The following is a 14,439-nucleotide window of genomic DNA, read 5'->3' as shown; positions in this document are numbered from 1 at the left end:
TATCACAATCCTTCAGCTCAGGAAATAACTGAACATAGCAGAGACACCTTTAAGAGGTTGGCAGGGGGTGGGAGGGCCGTATTTTCTTTGCTTTTGCTAGTAAACGTAGTAGTTCACCACTTTGGTGCATTCTTGCACACATTTATAAAATATCAGGACACAACAGTCCTCTGGTTTCTGTGTCTTCTCCTGAAAGACAACTGCCTACTAATCTCATACTATTTTGGCTATTTAATTTTTAAAGTTATGAACAGGCGTTCAGTAAGGTTCTTGAAAAACTGCTTACAAGGATGGCATAAACATCATTTTGATGTATTGAAGACAACACATGACAAAAGCAAGCTTCTCAGCCTCACATATGGCAATATGGCTTGGGTTAATATGTCAAGGGAGGAAGAGTTGAGATGTCAGTTCTAGAAATTGTAGTTGTTTGTGGCTAGAAGACAGTCAGTTTGCGTTAGTGTTACCATAGTAAAGGTTACATTTAAAATAAAATGTTTAGTAAAATGTTTATTAAAGCAACGTTTCCTAGGTTTCTGCATGGGCAAAAGTATTTGCAGGAATAAGATCTGTACTAAACGGAGGAAAATGTTTCTCTTCAGGAAAGAAAGTCTGAAAACACGTGCCCCTCGTGAATTAACTGAGTCTATGAATTAACTCCCTCTGAGTACTAAAGAACCACATAACTTGCTAGCTTAAAACAAACAATAAAATAAAACTCAGCTGTGACACTGAGTCTATAGTCATCTTTAGTAATATCAAATAAATATCCTTCAGTCAGGATTTGCTCAAGAAACACTAGCAGAGTCAGACCAAATGTGCCAGAAAACGCACAGTAGTTTGGTTTTACATTTTGGAATTATTATTACCGCAGATATTTATCTTCAATAGTTTGAGTCACAAGATCAGATATCACTTATCTTCCAAATGCTAGAAAACGTTTATACGGTATAGACTGCTTGTCCTTTAAGAAAAAACCAATTAAATATACCTATTACACAAACAGACTACCAACTACAGAAGAATTTCAGAAAGAGGAGCTAACTTAACAAGTAGTGCAATGGATATCTCATTGTCTAGAGAGCCAAAAGCATTAGGACAGTATCTTTTTTGGACAGTATCTTTTTTTTCCCTTTATGATCCACAGAGCCTTTGTGTTAGCTTCTTTAAGGCTTCACTTGGATCGCTATAACCCTTTTGTTTCAATGCATAAACGATGTTACCCAGACTCTTATCTCCTTCAACATCCATAAACTGCCTTCTCCTATAAACAAATACATTAAACTACAGCATTATTTTTAAATGGACATGAGATTATCATCAACATTGGAAAATGGATTGACTTACAAATATCTCACTCATCCTTACCACGTTCTCCAACAGGTGATGACTTTTTTTTTTTTTTTTTTTTTTTTTACAAAAAGAAAAAAAGGCATTTCCACTGACACTGACAAACTTGGTAATGCTGAAACTTTCTTCCTGTGACTAGCTTGAGACTGAGTATGAAAAAGGAGAACGACAATCATTCAATTTCTAGAAATATTTTAAGTGGTAATTAGAGGGTCAGTACTAAGAGGTGAAGTCCAGCATCACTCTAATTAGGATTACAATATAATGTAAAACACCTTTCCCCTTATATAAAAAGCTGCAGCTGCTCTGGATCTCAAATGAGCATCTTCACAACCACGCAGTCTAAAAATATTGGTAAACTAAGATTTTCTGGCCTATGGTTCACCTAATAGCTTTCCTAAAACATAACAAACACGGACGTTTGGCAGCATGACTATTAACAAAGACATAGGGTAGCAAAGAAGCACCTAATGCTGATTATCAGTGGAAAGTCAAGAGATAAAAAACATGGCACTAAGGAACCACTCTTATAAAACGTACAACCAGGAAAATATTGACATTTGTAATTCACAGCTATTCAGCATTTTCCATAACAAAGCATTCAATAAGCTCTACAGTATAATCACTGCAACGAAAACTAGACCCAACACAAACTTGGACCGCAGGTGCTTCAGTCTGACACAGGGGAAGAGAGCAGGGAGAACGTCAACAACCCTTTCAAACAGCGAAAATGGTTTATTAAAAGAAGGAATTTGCAAAAGTTACTGTGATTAAAATCTCTGTTCTGGCTATGGGGTCTCCATAAAGCTACTGGAAACCAGAGAGGTGAAAAGCCAATGTGAAGCCAGGAAACTGGTTTCTTACAGACTCTCATTAAATTACCTCTAATTGAAATCCTCTGGATCATCTGATGGTGAGGCACGTAACAGAAGTTTATCTTTTCTGAACCAGACTACAACTGCCTCCGCTTCCTCATTCTCAATCAGATGCTTTGGTATCGTGCCACAGTCACGATTGATAGTTTACAGGCACAGCAAGAAGGCGTGTAGGTAAATAATAGTGTCTTTATTGGAGTAACTGGTGTAACTGAAAAGACGGCACAAGCGTTTGGGCACATAACTACTTGGCAAATCAGTGGTGGGAACACTTGTCTTGCGTAGCCTTCATGTATTCCTTAACTACATAGAATACCTGTCCTTCTAAAAAGTTCAAGGAAGTCCAACTTATCTGCCAAGTCCTGCCTTCTCACTCATTTGAGAAAAAGATCTCTACTTTCTTACGTTATTCAGTACGGCCCCGCCTACATTTCCAAGCACCCTGCATCCCAAATTTCTTGCCGTCCAACACAGCAAGCCCAAAAAAGGTTGTTCTCTGGACTCAGGATCACTAACATCAAGCCTGAGGCCCACAGGGCATCTGATGTTAACCCTATAGCTTTGTGTTCAAGAAGTAGTTGAAGAAAACTGGCAATTCACCTCGTACTTGCAGTTCTGCTCCACGTTCTGCTCTCAAGGAACACATGCATTTTCAGATTTCGAATTACATTAAGCTGAAATTTGTGACCCAAGCAAAAAATTTAATTGAGGAATACCTGTGAGTTACTATTTAAAAAGAGGAACTCTGTAATTCAGCAGCACTGCTAGCCAGAGAGGTGTGGGGAATCACATGGGGAGCTTAACCAGTGAGGCCCCTCTTTCCTAGTAATACCTTCCCTGCCTCTGCCTGTGGTTTTGTGCCCTTACATGAAAATGCAATTTTCTTCTGGTATGAGATTCTGGCAAATAAAAAGTGCAATTTGCACTGGACACTGAAGGAGTCAGAAATAAAAGGAGCCAGAAAACTAGTCAGGAAAAAAAAAAAAAAGATCCAGTTAAAAAAGACAGCTTTCATTGACACTTTCTGCATATTTTTTAGCTCTGCCTGACTGAGAGCAACTCAGTAGGAGCTGGGCAGAGTTTGCATCATGTATGTAGGATGTCCTGAACAAGAGCTCGAGCTTTGGCCTCTAGACAGTATTCCTCCACCAGGCATAATTACTGTGAGAGTCTGTTATTAATAAGCATTATTCAGACTCATATTTTAAAATCTCCAAGATGCAATATAGCTAAGGGGTATAGTTGAAAGAAAAAGCACTGGACAAGTTTGATATGAAAACTCAGATTAATTTCTTACATACTTTTCAGTTAATTTACTGCTCTAGAAGACGAGAGACAAAAAATGGATTAAGCTTAGATATTTCTACTGCTTATCCTAATATCTGCCGGCTCGGCTGACTTCTTAGACAAGCTGATGAAAATAGTTTGGCAAAAGGTAGGTGAATTAAGTGTGCATTTTTCTATTTTACAGTAGTAGTTTATATTTTGAACCAGTTACTACTGTCTTTGTGAAATAAGTGATTGAAACAAGGTGGCCCTGAAATAGCACTTCTGAAGAAGGATAAATTGCAGATGAAATCTACAGTTTTAAATGGAGAGGAGAGCAAGCAGCATATTTTTCATGATAGCTAGGAAATGCCAGGGAATAAAAGAAAAACAATTATTCAAAGCATATAAACATACACACCTGTGCATATGATATCTTTTACCATTATAATGAATCCCACTGAATATTTTTATAGTGAGCTCATCTTTTGTGTATACCCCAGCTGGACAGCATGCTCTCACATAATGTAGTGATGTAGGCTACATAAATAGAACTAGAAGATAAATGAGACATATAAATGTCCTCAAATAATTTTCACCACTTGGGGGGGGGGGGGGGGAGGGAAGGCATGAACACACATGAATTTGTTTTCTTTCTTGTTTGGGGGGGCGGGGAGGAAGGGGGTAAATATTGGGTGAGCAAATAGCCACAATATACTCTGATTTGTAAACAAGTAAGTTACAATCTCCCAAGTTCTACAACTATTTAAGGGCATCTACAACATATTGACCATAAACCATTAAAATTCTACAATTTTTTTCTAATTCAAAATTCTGGTAGAAAATTCACATTTTCTTTCAAGACGTAGTGTTTTTAGAAATTTATGTTTTCTGTTTTGGGTATATGCAGGACACGAGGTAGCATTAAGCCAGTACAGAACTAACAAACGTGTTCTGTACTCCTTATGTTCTGACAGCCCTGGCAAGCTAAATGCAGTGTTCACTCTTATTTTTTAAATCCTTTTATAACTTCTGGAGAGAAATAGCACTGAATTACAACTCCATAAAGAAGATCTCACTGGTGGTAACGATGGATGAGTATTTTTTGCTGTTCATCATAAGCATTCTTAACACAATTAATTAAATATTCCAGGGTACTAGTTATTTTCCAAATAAAATTTAAGAGACTACAAGGGAGAAGGTTTTTAAATATAACACAATAAGCTATTGTTTTCTAGTCTAAAAATTGTGATGAAACTGAAGAAGAAAAAGGGAAGATCATATTTTTGTATTACAGCTGAAACACAAGAATCAACTCTTTTACTAGGCTTGCGAAGGATTAAAAAACAAGTATCATAAGCAGTATAAAATACTGTCCTCTAACAAATACAGAAATGTTTTCTGAATGTTGTTAGCAAATCTTCTGACTGTTAAGAAAACAAGTGAGGCTGCTGCTAACTTTGAAAGACTGGTTAATATCAGGGACAGCAGACAAACTTATTTTCTTCTCTCCCAAAAAGAAGGAAGCTTCCAAGATAAAGACCGTTGTTCTACCATCAAACACTTAATAACAAAGTGCCTGCCTGTTAGAAAATCATCATAACCCTGTCTTGATTTTCAGTTCGTATACAGTACTCTATGTATTACGCAAAACACATAGGGAGAACGTGAGGACCATCTCTAACTCCACAAAGCCATTTGACGCACATATAGGAGAACATCAGGTTTTTGCACAAGATCATATCTACTCCGTATTGCAAGAATGGATTTGTTTAAGCATGAAAAATTATTGTTGACTTAAATGACTTGGTTTCAGCTTTTTTTCCTCAATCACTGCTTCCATGTAGAGCTATTCATGCTCAAAAATAACTGTTTCTTATTCTGCTCAGCCACTTTCAGGATGTATTCTTTCCCTCTCCGACCCTAACGACAAAATGCAGGAAGTTTAGTCAAGACAACAGCAAACCGAGGTTGGAGGGGAAGTGGGGGAGAGAGATTAGGTATTTCAAGCTAAATCTGTAATGATTCTTCATACCCAGACTCCTGGCATACAGTAAAGCTGAACTCAAACAACCGCTCTGACTTTGTCTCAGCCACGTTAAAAATACATTGTCCCCGCTAATTGCTTACCAAACCCTCCAAGACCTGCTACTGAAACTGTGCTTTGCTACTAAACCAGTGCTTTGCAGAAGGATGTGGTAAGTACCAACCACGCCATCACTCATTCAAGCAGGTAACACACATGAGCGCATTCATATGGCACAGGGCTTCATTTTATTTTCAAGAGATAAGACGCTGTGCCAAGAGATTCAGAAATTTAGGCCTGGGATAAGTAAGGATATTTTTGCTCCCTGGCCCAGTATTGACATTAACGGAGTTCTGATTCCTTCCGCCATTCCAGGCGGCTCAGCTCATCCTTACCAACTCTTCCTTCTGAAGCCTTTTGCCAGGCACTTTGAGAAGGAATTAGTTAAGTTTTCCCCATGAGCAGTTTCAAAATATTATTGGAATGTGTTTCTGGAAGACCAAAGGATGAGTTACTGGTGATTTCTCATCATTCTTTGCCTTCTGGAAGTGCAGGTCAAGGCAGTGTTTTGCTTTGCAATATACACGGCACATGTAGGACATTTTTTGCCTTTTATAATCCCTAGAAACAAGCATTAAGCACTCTAAACCAGTGCAGTATTTACAGTGACCTAAAACTTCCACAAATCAGGAGAGGTCTCTTTAGCTTGAGGTTCTTTACCTGGGTTCTGAAGACAGCAAAATAATAACGCAAAGATTTTATGAAGAGGTTGATTTTGTTCTCCGCAAAAAACATAACAGTTGTTAGTTTTTATGTATCCTCAGTATAACTGAATTACTAGGAGTGCAGAACTCCAAAATAAAAAAATCTTTTAAATAAAGTTATTACGAAACATAATGTTTTCCTTGAATGAGAGCGGCAACAGAGCAAACCAATCTTTTCCAATCATCAGTTTGTATTACAGCCTATAACAACAACATCCTCTTACATTTCCTCTCAGGTATTATTACAGCATATGTCTACAACTAAGTCTGAGATACAGCAAGCCTTGAACTAACTGAGAACAGCACACAGCAAGCTTAGAACAGGTACTGAACAATATGATATGGATACGGTTAGCAAACTGAAATACTGAAGTTTATGAAATGGTTGGCATAAACTATTCAAAGTTAAGGTAACAAAGATTTTAAGACCATCAGCATTACCTTTACTGCAAACGTCATACTTTACGTGAGATTTAATGATCACGAATGACTAGACCTTTTGTCATACCCCATCCGTAAAGAAAAAAAAACTTCGCTACATACCACTATTAATATCATTTGTTCACTACTAGTCCTCTGCCCCCAAGTCAATACTTGAAAAAATGTAGGACTGAATCTACTTCAAAAAGCATCCTGAGCTTTCTCTTGTGAAGTTCAGATATCGATTCTGAATCTTATCAAACCGTGACTTCTCAGAAGACAGTAACGCATAACGTGGGAATACTTTTGCTACAAACACCATTATGAAGGCGGCAATATTCATTGCCGCGAGCTTGGTATTTGTCTGAGCAAACAAAAAACTCTCTTACAACACACAAAGCCATTCTTGCGTTCAGTAATTTATTCCCAGTGTGGGATGTAACAGAGGAACCTGTTAAGATCTACAAATGAAAAAAATTAGCCAACATTAAGATGACTTGCATCAAAAAACGCTAATATACCAAAAGGTACGAGTATGTGCCACTGCTAGGAGGAGGTCACCTACCAACTCAACACAAAGGCAGTGCCTTTTTAAAATCCATAGGCTTCACGCTTCTAAAGCGGTCAAAAAACAAGAAGCTGATTGCTTCCTTGTCGCCACTTTGAGGCATAAGTCCGCCCTCTTTGTTAGCAAGATTGTGCCAAGTGTGATTCTTTGATTCCCCAAAAGCTTCCCACAGTGACGACCGATCCCGCTATTACACAATACAGCAGAGTAGAGGTATTATCAACGTTGATTATAGCAAAACGTGGAAGAGAGTTCTCTAGAGTTTTAATTTATTTGTCCTGGCCGTTTGTTCTTTGACATATCTGCACTCGGGTACAGGCAGAACCTCCCTCTTCTCCTAATCTGACTGAATCTAATTATTTAAGCTTTCCTGCTATGTCTCTCGCTACCATGCATTCCAAAGTAACAGTTTTTGCCAATTTTTTAAGAATTTCTCTTGTACTTAAATATTCATCAACATTTTCTTGGAAACTGTAGGTATTCTTTCACCCGTCTAATTAATGCAGTTTACAATACACAGGGGAAATTAAACTTCTGGGTTGTTTTTTTTTAAATGCTAGATGTAAACATACAAAATTCAAACAGTATCCCTCTTTTGTACATTTTTAGTATGTCACGCCAGACTTTTAAATTAGTTGGACTACAAACTGACTCCTAAGAGAATCATTCTACTGTTTTAAAGAATCACAGATATCACGCAGCTGGACAAGAAACAGCTCCTGCCATTTTTGCAGTTGTTTCACTCTTTCCAGCTATTATTTCATGCCTGGTGTCTCAGTCTGAACAGCCAAGGAATGACTTAGTTCTTCTTATCTACAATGCCAGATATGATGCAGTATTGTTGTAGTCGCTAGTTAACTGGGCCACGTTGAATATTCAACCCGCTTTTTTTTTTTCCTGAATACACGTTTATGCCCCAAGTGTCCAATATTGCTAGGAGCAGTCATTCTATGGAATGAAATACTGAGTTTGCTGTACAAAATGCTATCCTGGCAGAGGAGCAGTTATTTTAAGAAGTTGAATAAAACTATTTCAGGAAGTCATAGCAGTTCTTTCTGCACACACTTACTAGTTCTGCTTTGAATTGCTACCATTTCTCTTTATATTTGGGTTTGTGTTTGTACAGTTGTTTACCCAAAATTGCTTTGCTAAAAAGTTGGTTCTGCGAAGGTGGGTACCTCCCCACGTTCTCCTTGGCTCTGTTTTACCAGGAAAGACAGCTTTGCTGCCTCGGTGCATTCTCTTTCTCCTCGACCTGGGTCTGCTAGGGGTGTCCCAACAAACCTCCTCATGCTGCCCCAGTTCAGAAAGGCAGCTGCCGCGCTGATGTCTCCTCTGCGCAGAACACTCCCTGCGGTTTCAGACACGCTCCCCGGGCTGAACTGGGGCAGCCTGTTCTCATTTGGGAGAACTGGTTGTTAAGTTCACAGAGATACCAACCTTTCTTCCCAATTAAGGATCAGAAACGTATTTCCTTCGTGCCTCTACAGTGTAGCTCAGCATCATTAGATTGCAGGGGTCACGCCAAGCACGATGCCTTCAGAAAACTTCTGGCTCGCAGACCCCTCGTTTGCTAGAATTACGCCAAAACACAACCTCATGCAGCCATTGGTTTATAAAGTGAGGCAGGGGGGTTGATGTCAAAGGCTTAGTTAGGTTGTACGGGCTTTTGTGGTGTCAGAAGCAATCACCGTTACATTCTTGGGCTTATGTGATGGCACATTTTCACAAAATTATCTGCTCAGCAAGTTTCCCTTACTCAATAAATAGCAAAGTACTGTCCTACAGAAAATCAACTTTAATAGACGCAATGGCTTCTAGACTGACAGTAAACGCAATACAATAAAATATATAACTTACTTATATTCGTTTTTGCCAACATTTTTTCCTGCTAAGGAAATGGAAAAAGTAAGTTACAAATATCTGAATAAACAAACCACCTTAGAAAAATCAAGCTGCACACTGGAAATAAGCACCAGCATTCTTGATTTACATATACTGAAAGAATATCTTTAAAAACCGTTCAAGACACTGCACCATAAGAATCAAAACGCACACTCAAAAAAGAGAGAGGATATTGACAGTAAAGAAGGCAGTAATACGCTCACCAGCTAACACTGGCATACAATTCATAATGAAATACTGCAAAAATCTATATATTTATTATTAAATTGTTCTCTGAATAATTAGCCTGGAGTTTTCTAGTAGAAAAATACACACTCCTCAACTGTAAGACTACTGATAATAATAATCCACCTATCTGTGGAATGGTTGAAAGAGATACAGGACATCACTGCTATTAAAACGTTAATTTATCAATTATGCATATAACAGAAGAAAGGACAAATAGACATTTAAAATCTGATTGCCGTTTTATCCGCTCCAAACAGACTTGGCTACAAAAACCCTTGCTATGCTTAACTTTAAAAGAAAAATTTCTAGAACTACAGTAGATTTGCTATGGTACACTACAGGATCTTAAACTGCAGTGTAAATATATGTATTTAAGAAAACGTGAACCAGCATAATTTGGCTAACGTCAGAGTTTCACTGGTAGTACAGTTCCAAAAGGTAGAAGTATTACATCAGTTCAGAAGCCTCCTGAGGTAAGGACTGGCGAGTACTTTTATTTTTTCTAACGCTGCATCCTCCATCAGCTATTTACAAATTGCACATACTTCCAGAAATATACATTGTAGGAATATCTAGTTTATCAACTTTCCTTCCAACCTGCCTGTCCCAAGGCTTTGCCTTAGCATCCAGTTAGACTAGAATATAAAAACATTAATTAGTGGATGTCATTTCTCTGGACAGGCTTCCTCGGACAGCCCTCTTTATGCTCATCGCCCCAGGCATGCACTACTAATGATAGCAAAAGCGCATGCGAGTGAGTAGTTCAAACCTGTCAGGTTATTTATCCAAGTTACTTTCAAAGAGCGGGTCTCTGCAGACCCTGCGTTGTTCGGGCAGCTTTTCTACACAGGCATCTGTGTCACAGCTACTTTGACACCCCAGCTAGGCTGATGGGGGAGCACAGAAATCTCCACAGTTACCAAAACACAACCCTGGCTTGCCTGACTTTCCAAAGCGATCCAGCCTCTTCTAGTTCACTCACTCAGCTCTTTGGCTCATCTGAAACCAAATTTCTGGGTCTGCAGAGACAGCGAGGACAAAAATAATAATGCTGTAATGCAGCCAGTTAACACTGGAACTCATCCTCAACCATACCACCAACACCAGCACCTGATGGTCCCGAATATATCAACATGGTGACACACACAGAGCGGGTGGTCTATCCCTCGGGTGTCAAAGGGCATCCAGCCCCGTTTTCTTTCTTAAACTTCTTAACGTATGTCCGAGTATTGACACATCTTCTGATCCTCTAGTAGTCCCAAAGTAGAGCAGTACCATTCTACTTTCTTGGCTACACTAACATAAGGAATTAAAAACTCCTAAATTCCAAATGTTCAGGTAAGTTCACCTCCCTTTTCCATGTCCCTTTGTGTTTTTTCACATGTTTTCTTCATGCCAAAAGTTCACTTAACACTCCAAGTTCTGTTCCTGATTTTGCAATCTTTGACAGAGAGGTACAGTCTTAGTATGATTCACTAAAACATCCTCTCTGAGCCTTCACATAAATGAACCCTGTTAATGATGGAAATCTCTCTCTCTCTGTTAATGGAGACTTCCTCTGTCAATAGATGATTAGCTTTTCTGACTTTACTTTCCACACCAATCATGCCTCCTAAAAAATTCAATCTCGTAACTCAATAGTCTAAGCCCTTTCAGTCGATGTAGATAACATCGCTGTCTTTGCACTGGTGTTCTTTCAATAGAGGGAGTGTACTCTTCACAGGGGGACATATACTTCTTTCTCAAATAAGATAAAATATTTTAGCAGTTTTTCTTGTAGTTACATATACCATCCATTGCTTTTCATATAACTAGTAACGCGGCCAGCACGTTTGGATCTAGGTACTATAGACAGGCTTTTGACTCCACAGGAACAGCAAAGGTTTGGCAGGACAAAGTAAAGCCTAAGATCCCCGCTGCTCCCCTAGTCACATAAGCCAATTGTTGAGTATCTTTTATAAGCAACCAGATATGAATAATAAATCAGCTTTGAAGTAGTCACTTGTATAACAAGGCAAACGTATTCAAAAATAAATGCATGAATATGCAAATAAGTAGTGACGAGCAATATGAGCATGAGACCATCATTTCTTATCCTGGACATAAAACTAGACTAGAATGAAGTCAAGAAAAACATATTTAAAAGTCATAACTGAAAGCCTAACTAACCTAAAATTTGATTTGCATATGATACAGAGTATTCAGTGTGACATTTCAAGCACTGAAAGAAACACAGTTCTTTAGATTGAGTGCCTACTGTAAATTCAAATAACTATTTGATCTAGAATTTACAACAATGACTAGCAGAGTGAATTTTTCTGCCTTAGCTTCATGTCTTTTAACACAATGTTTTGTGAGTTCTTGTCCTTTGAGTCTTGATAATGTAGTTTCCTTCCTCGCATGATGGAACGGAGTAAGAGCCTGAGGAACAGAATTTGCTTTTATGTCCTTAATACTAAAGGTATTCTCAAGCACTTTAAAAAAAATAATGAATTAGATGCCAGTAGTGCAGTGACCACAGGTGAACATAAAAGTCATTACATACTCAGCAGCACTTCTCAGACACTATAATGGTATGAACAAATAGAACAAACCCTTATTTTGTGGTTCTGGCATTTGGGCTAGATGACATCTAGTCTGTGTGTCATATTTTTGACAAATCTTCCTCAATTGGATGGTCTATACTGTTATCGCAGCTATTTTTCTCTCCCTATTTCCATTGCCCAGTCATGTATATGCATTTGCTCTCATCTGAGTGTTAGTCATCTTGGATATCTCCCTCATTACTGTTCCCCAAGACGCAAATCTTCTCTGTTATTTCTCCAGTTCTCATTAGATACCATCCACTACATCTGACTAGATTTGCCCCTGGTGTTTTCCTCAGTGCTTCACAGTAGATGGTTTTCCATTTACTATTTAAATGACCTTGCCATTTGAAAGCACTTTGCAAATCTAGTATCAATGTTATCTGTTTGAGCAATACATTCTAGTAGGGCTTGAGACGTGAACCTTTCCACTTCAAGCCTATTAATCACCATTCACGATGCTCCACTCCTCTTATACAAGGATTCTTAATACTTTCCAAGACACCGCGCTTCAGATTTTCTCGTTGTTGTATGTTGCTTTACAAAATTGTTATATTTTTTGTACACTTCTGCATTTTAGAATTAAATAGTCTGTTATTTTTGCAAGCCTATGTAGTTCCCACCTGAGAAACAGTAGCCTGTTGCGCTTTTTTCCCTTTTAGTTGTATTACGCTTTAGCTAACGTGCACGAGGAAAACTCATCCCCAAATCATTCCCAGTACCTCAGACCTGTGTCACTGTACTTTGCAAGAACACCCCTCAGGGCTCAAGCTAACACAGCCCCAAGTCTGGCTGAGCCAAGGGCATGCACTGTGGCCAGCTTAGAGACATACAAATACTAATTGACTCCCTGGCCAGGAGCTACAGATTACTCTAAGCTGCTGATATAAGATGTAGGCTTCTACAGAAAGCTAATGTTTTTGAGACATCAGACTTCTGTCAAACATTCTGCAGTTAGTTAACAGTTTCAAAAATTATTTGGTGCTGGCAGAAAGGGACTGACAGCCAGACAGATGGAAACACACGCTTACAGAACAGTCACAAAAGTTATTTCCTTAGGAAACCAGGCTAAAACCTCTCTTTTGTTTCAGTTTTATGAAAATGAAGGTTTATTTTATTCTTTTGTAGCTCTGTTTCAGGTATTTGCCACTGAAAATTTGACGCTAAAAGGATTTCAGCTGATCAGGATCCCAATCAAATTAGCATAAGTTTGGGATTTCTTTTTTTTTTTTTTTTTTTTTAAACTGATGCAGTCTGAAACAGGACTGACCTCATAACCAAATTTTTCCAGTTTTAATCCCCATGCATAATTTCCCCTCCTCAAATATCCTGAAGGAGAATAGAAAGTTTCATGACACTGCACCTTCAGAAACCCTCCACTCTGAAGACGCCTCTGATAAAGCTGATGAAGTTCCATTGCTCTATGTTGTTGGTGGGTTTTTGTTTTTTGGGGTTTTTTTAGATCAATTCCCTGTAAAATGAAGTTTTCCCTTCATTTTTACAGTCAAAGGTTACAGACTTCTCTCAGTTCCAGAACAAATAGCTGTTACTGATGGTTTTCTCAAGGATTCACAGAGGATTATATTGTTTACCTTTTATATATTCTTGCACTGTTTCCTACGTGTTTGAACTATTCTTACGCAGATGAATTGCCTCTTTTTCCAGTTGCGGTATGTTATTTATTTTAATGTCATACGTTCTTCGTTCTCTTTGTCCTGGCTACAAAATGATTTGGTTTCATCTTGACTACAGCGATGTCATTTACCCCACTGGAAGACCGTGTCTTTGCACATGCATCTTTTCTCATTTTCTAGAATACTTAACCACAGCCTCACTACATTGATAGTTCTTCAGTGTTTTCTTCTAAATTTACTTCTGCTGCGTCATACCCACGCATCACCTTGAGGGCTCTGAATGTGGTATTCTACCAAGGAGCACCATGTTCCAGGCCATGCCACAGCACTCACCAGCCAGCTGCAGAAAGGGCAGGCGCACACAGACAGCAGCATTTCACTTGCACCTAATATGACTCCTGGGCCATACCTAGGCGGCTGCTGGGTAATATCAAGGTTTAGTGAATAACAGTTATTATAACAGCAATGGCTACCACCATAGACTTCCACAAGGATGCTGCCCCAGGCTAGGACTAAGCATCCGTGAGACTGAAGTATGCCAAAAGGAAAAATCCTTCATTTTCAGTTTAAAGTTACTTCACAACTCGGCTATAGGCTTAAGGTTTATTAAGAGCATGCACTGCTTTTTAACAGAGCTCTCCCAATTTACTCAACTTTATACTGCTTAAAAAAAAATTAATGAACATAATACAATAACGTTCATTCTCGACTGTGCTAACACATCACATGAATTTTAGTGGGGAGCAGGGGGAATTTATGGCAAATTCACATAACAAAGCAATTTTATAGAACCAGTTAACTTTTTGTAGAGGATCTGC

Source organism: Struthio camelus, chromosome 7 (assembly GCF_040807025.1).
Source record: "Struthio camelus isolate bStrCam1 chromosome 7, bStrCam1.hap1, whole genome shotgun sequence".
Classification (NCBI taxonomy): Eukaryota; Metazoa; Chordata; class Aves; order Struthioniformes; family Struthionidae; genus Struthio; species Struthio camelus.
Note: the sequence above shows the minus strand (reverse complement) of the source record.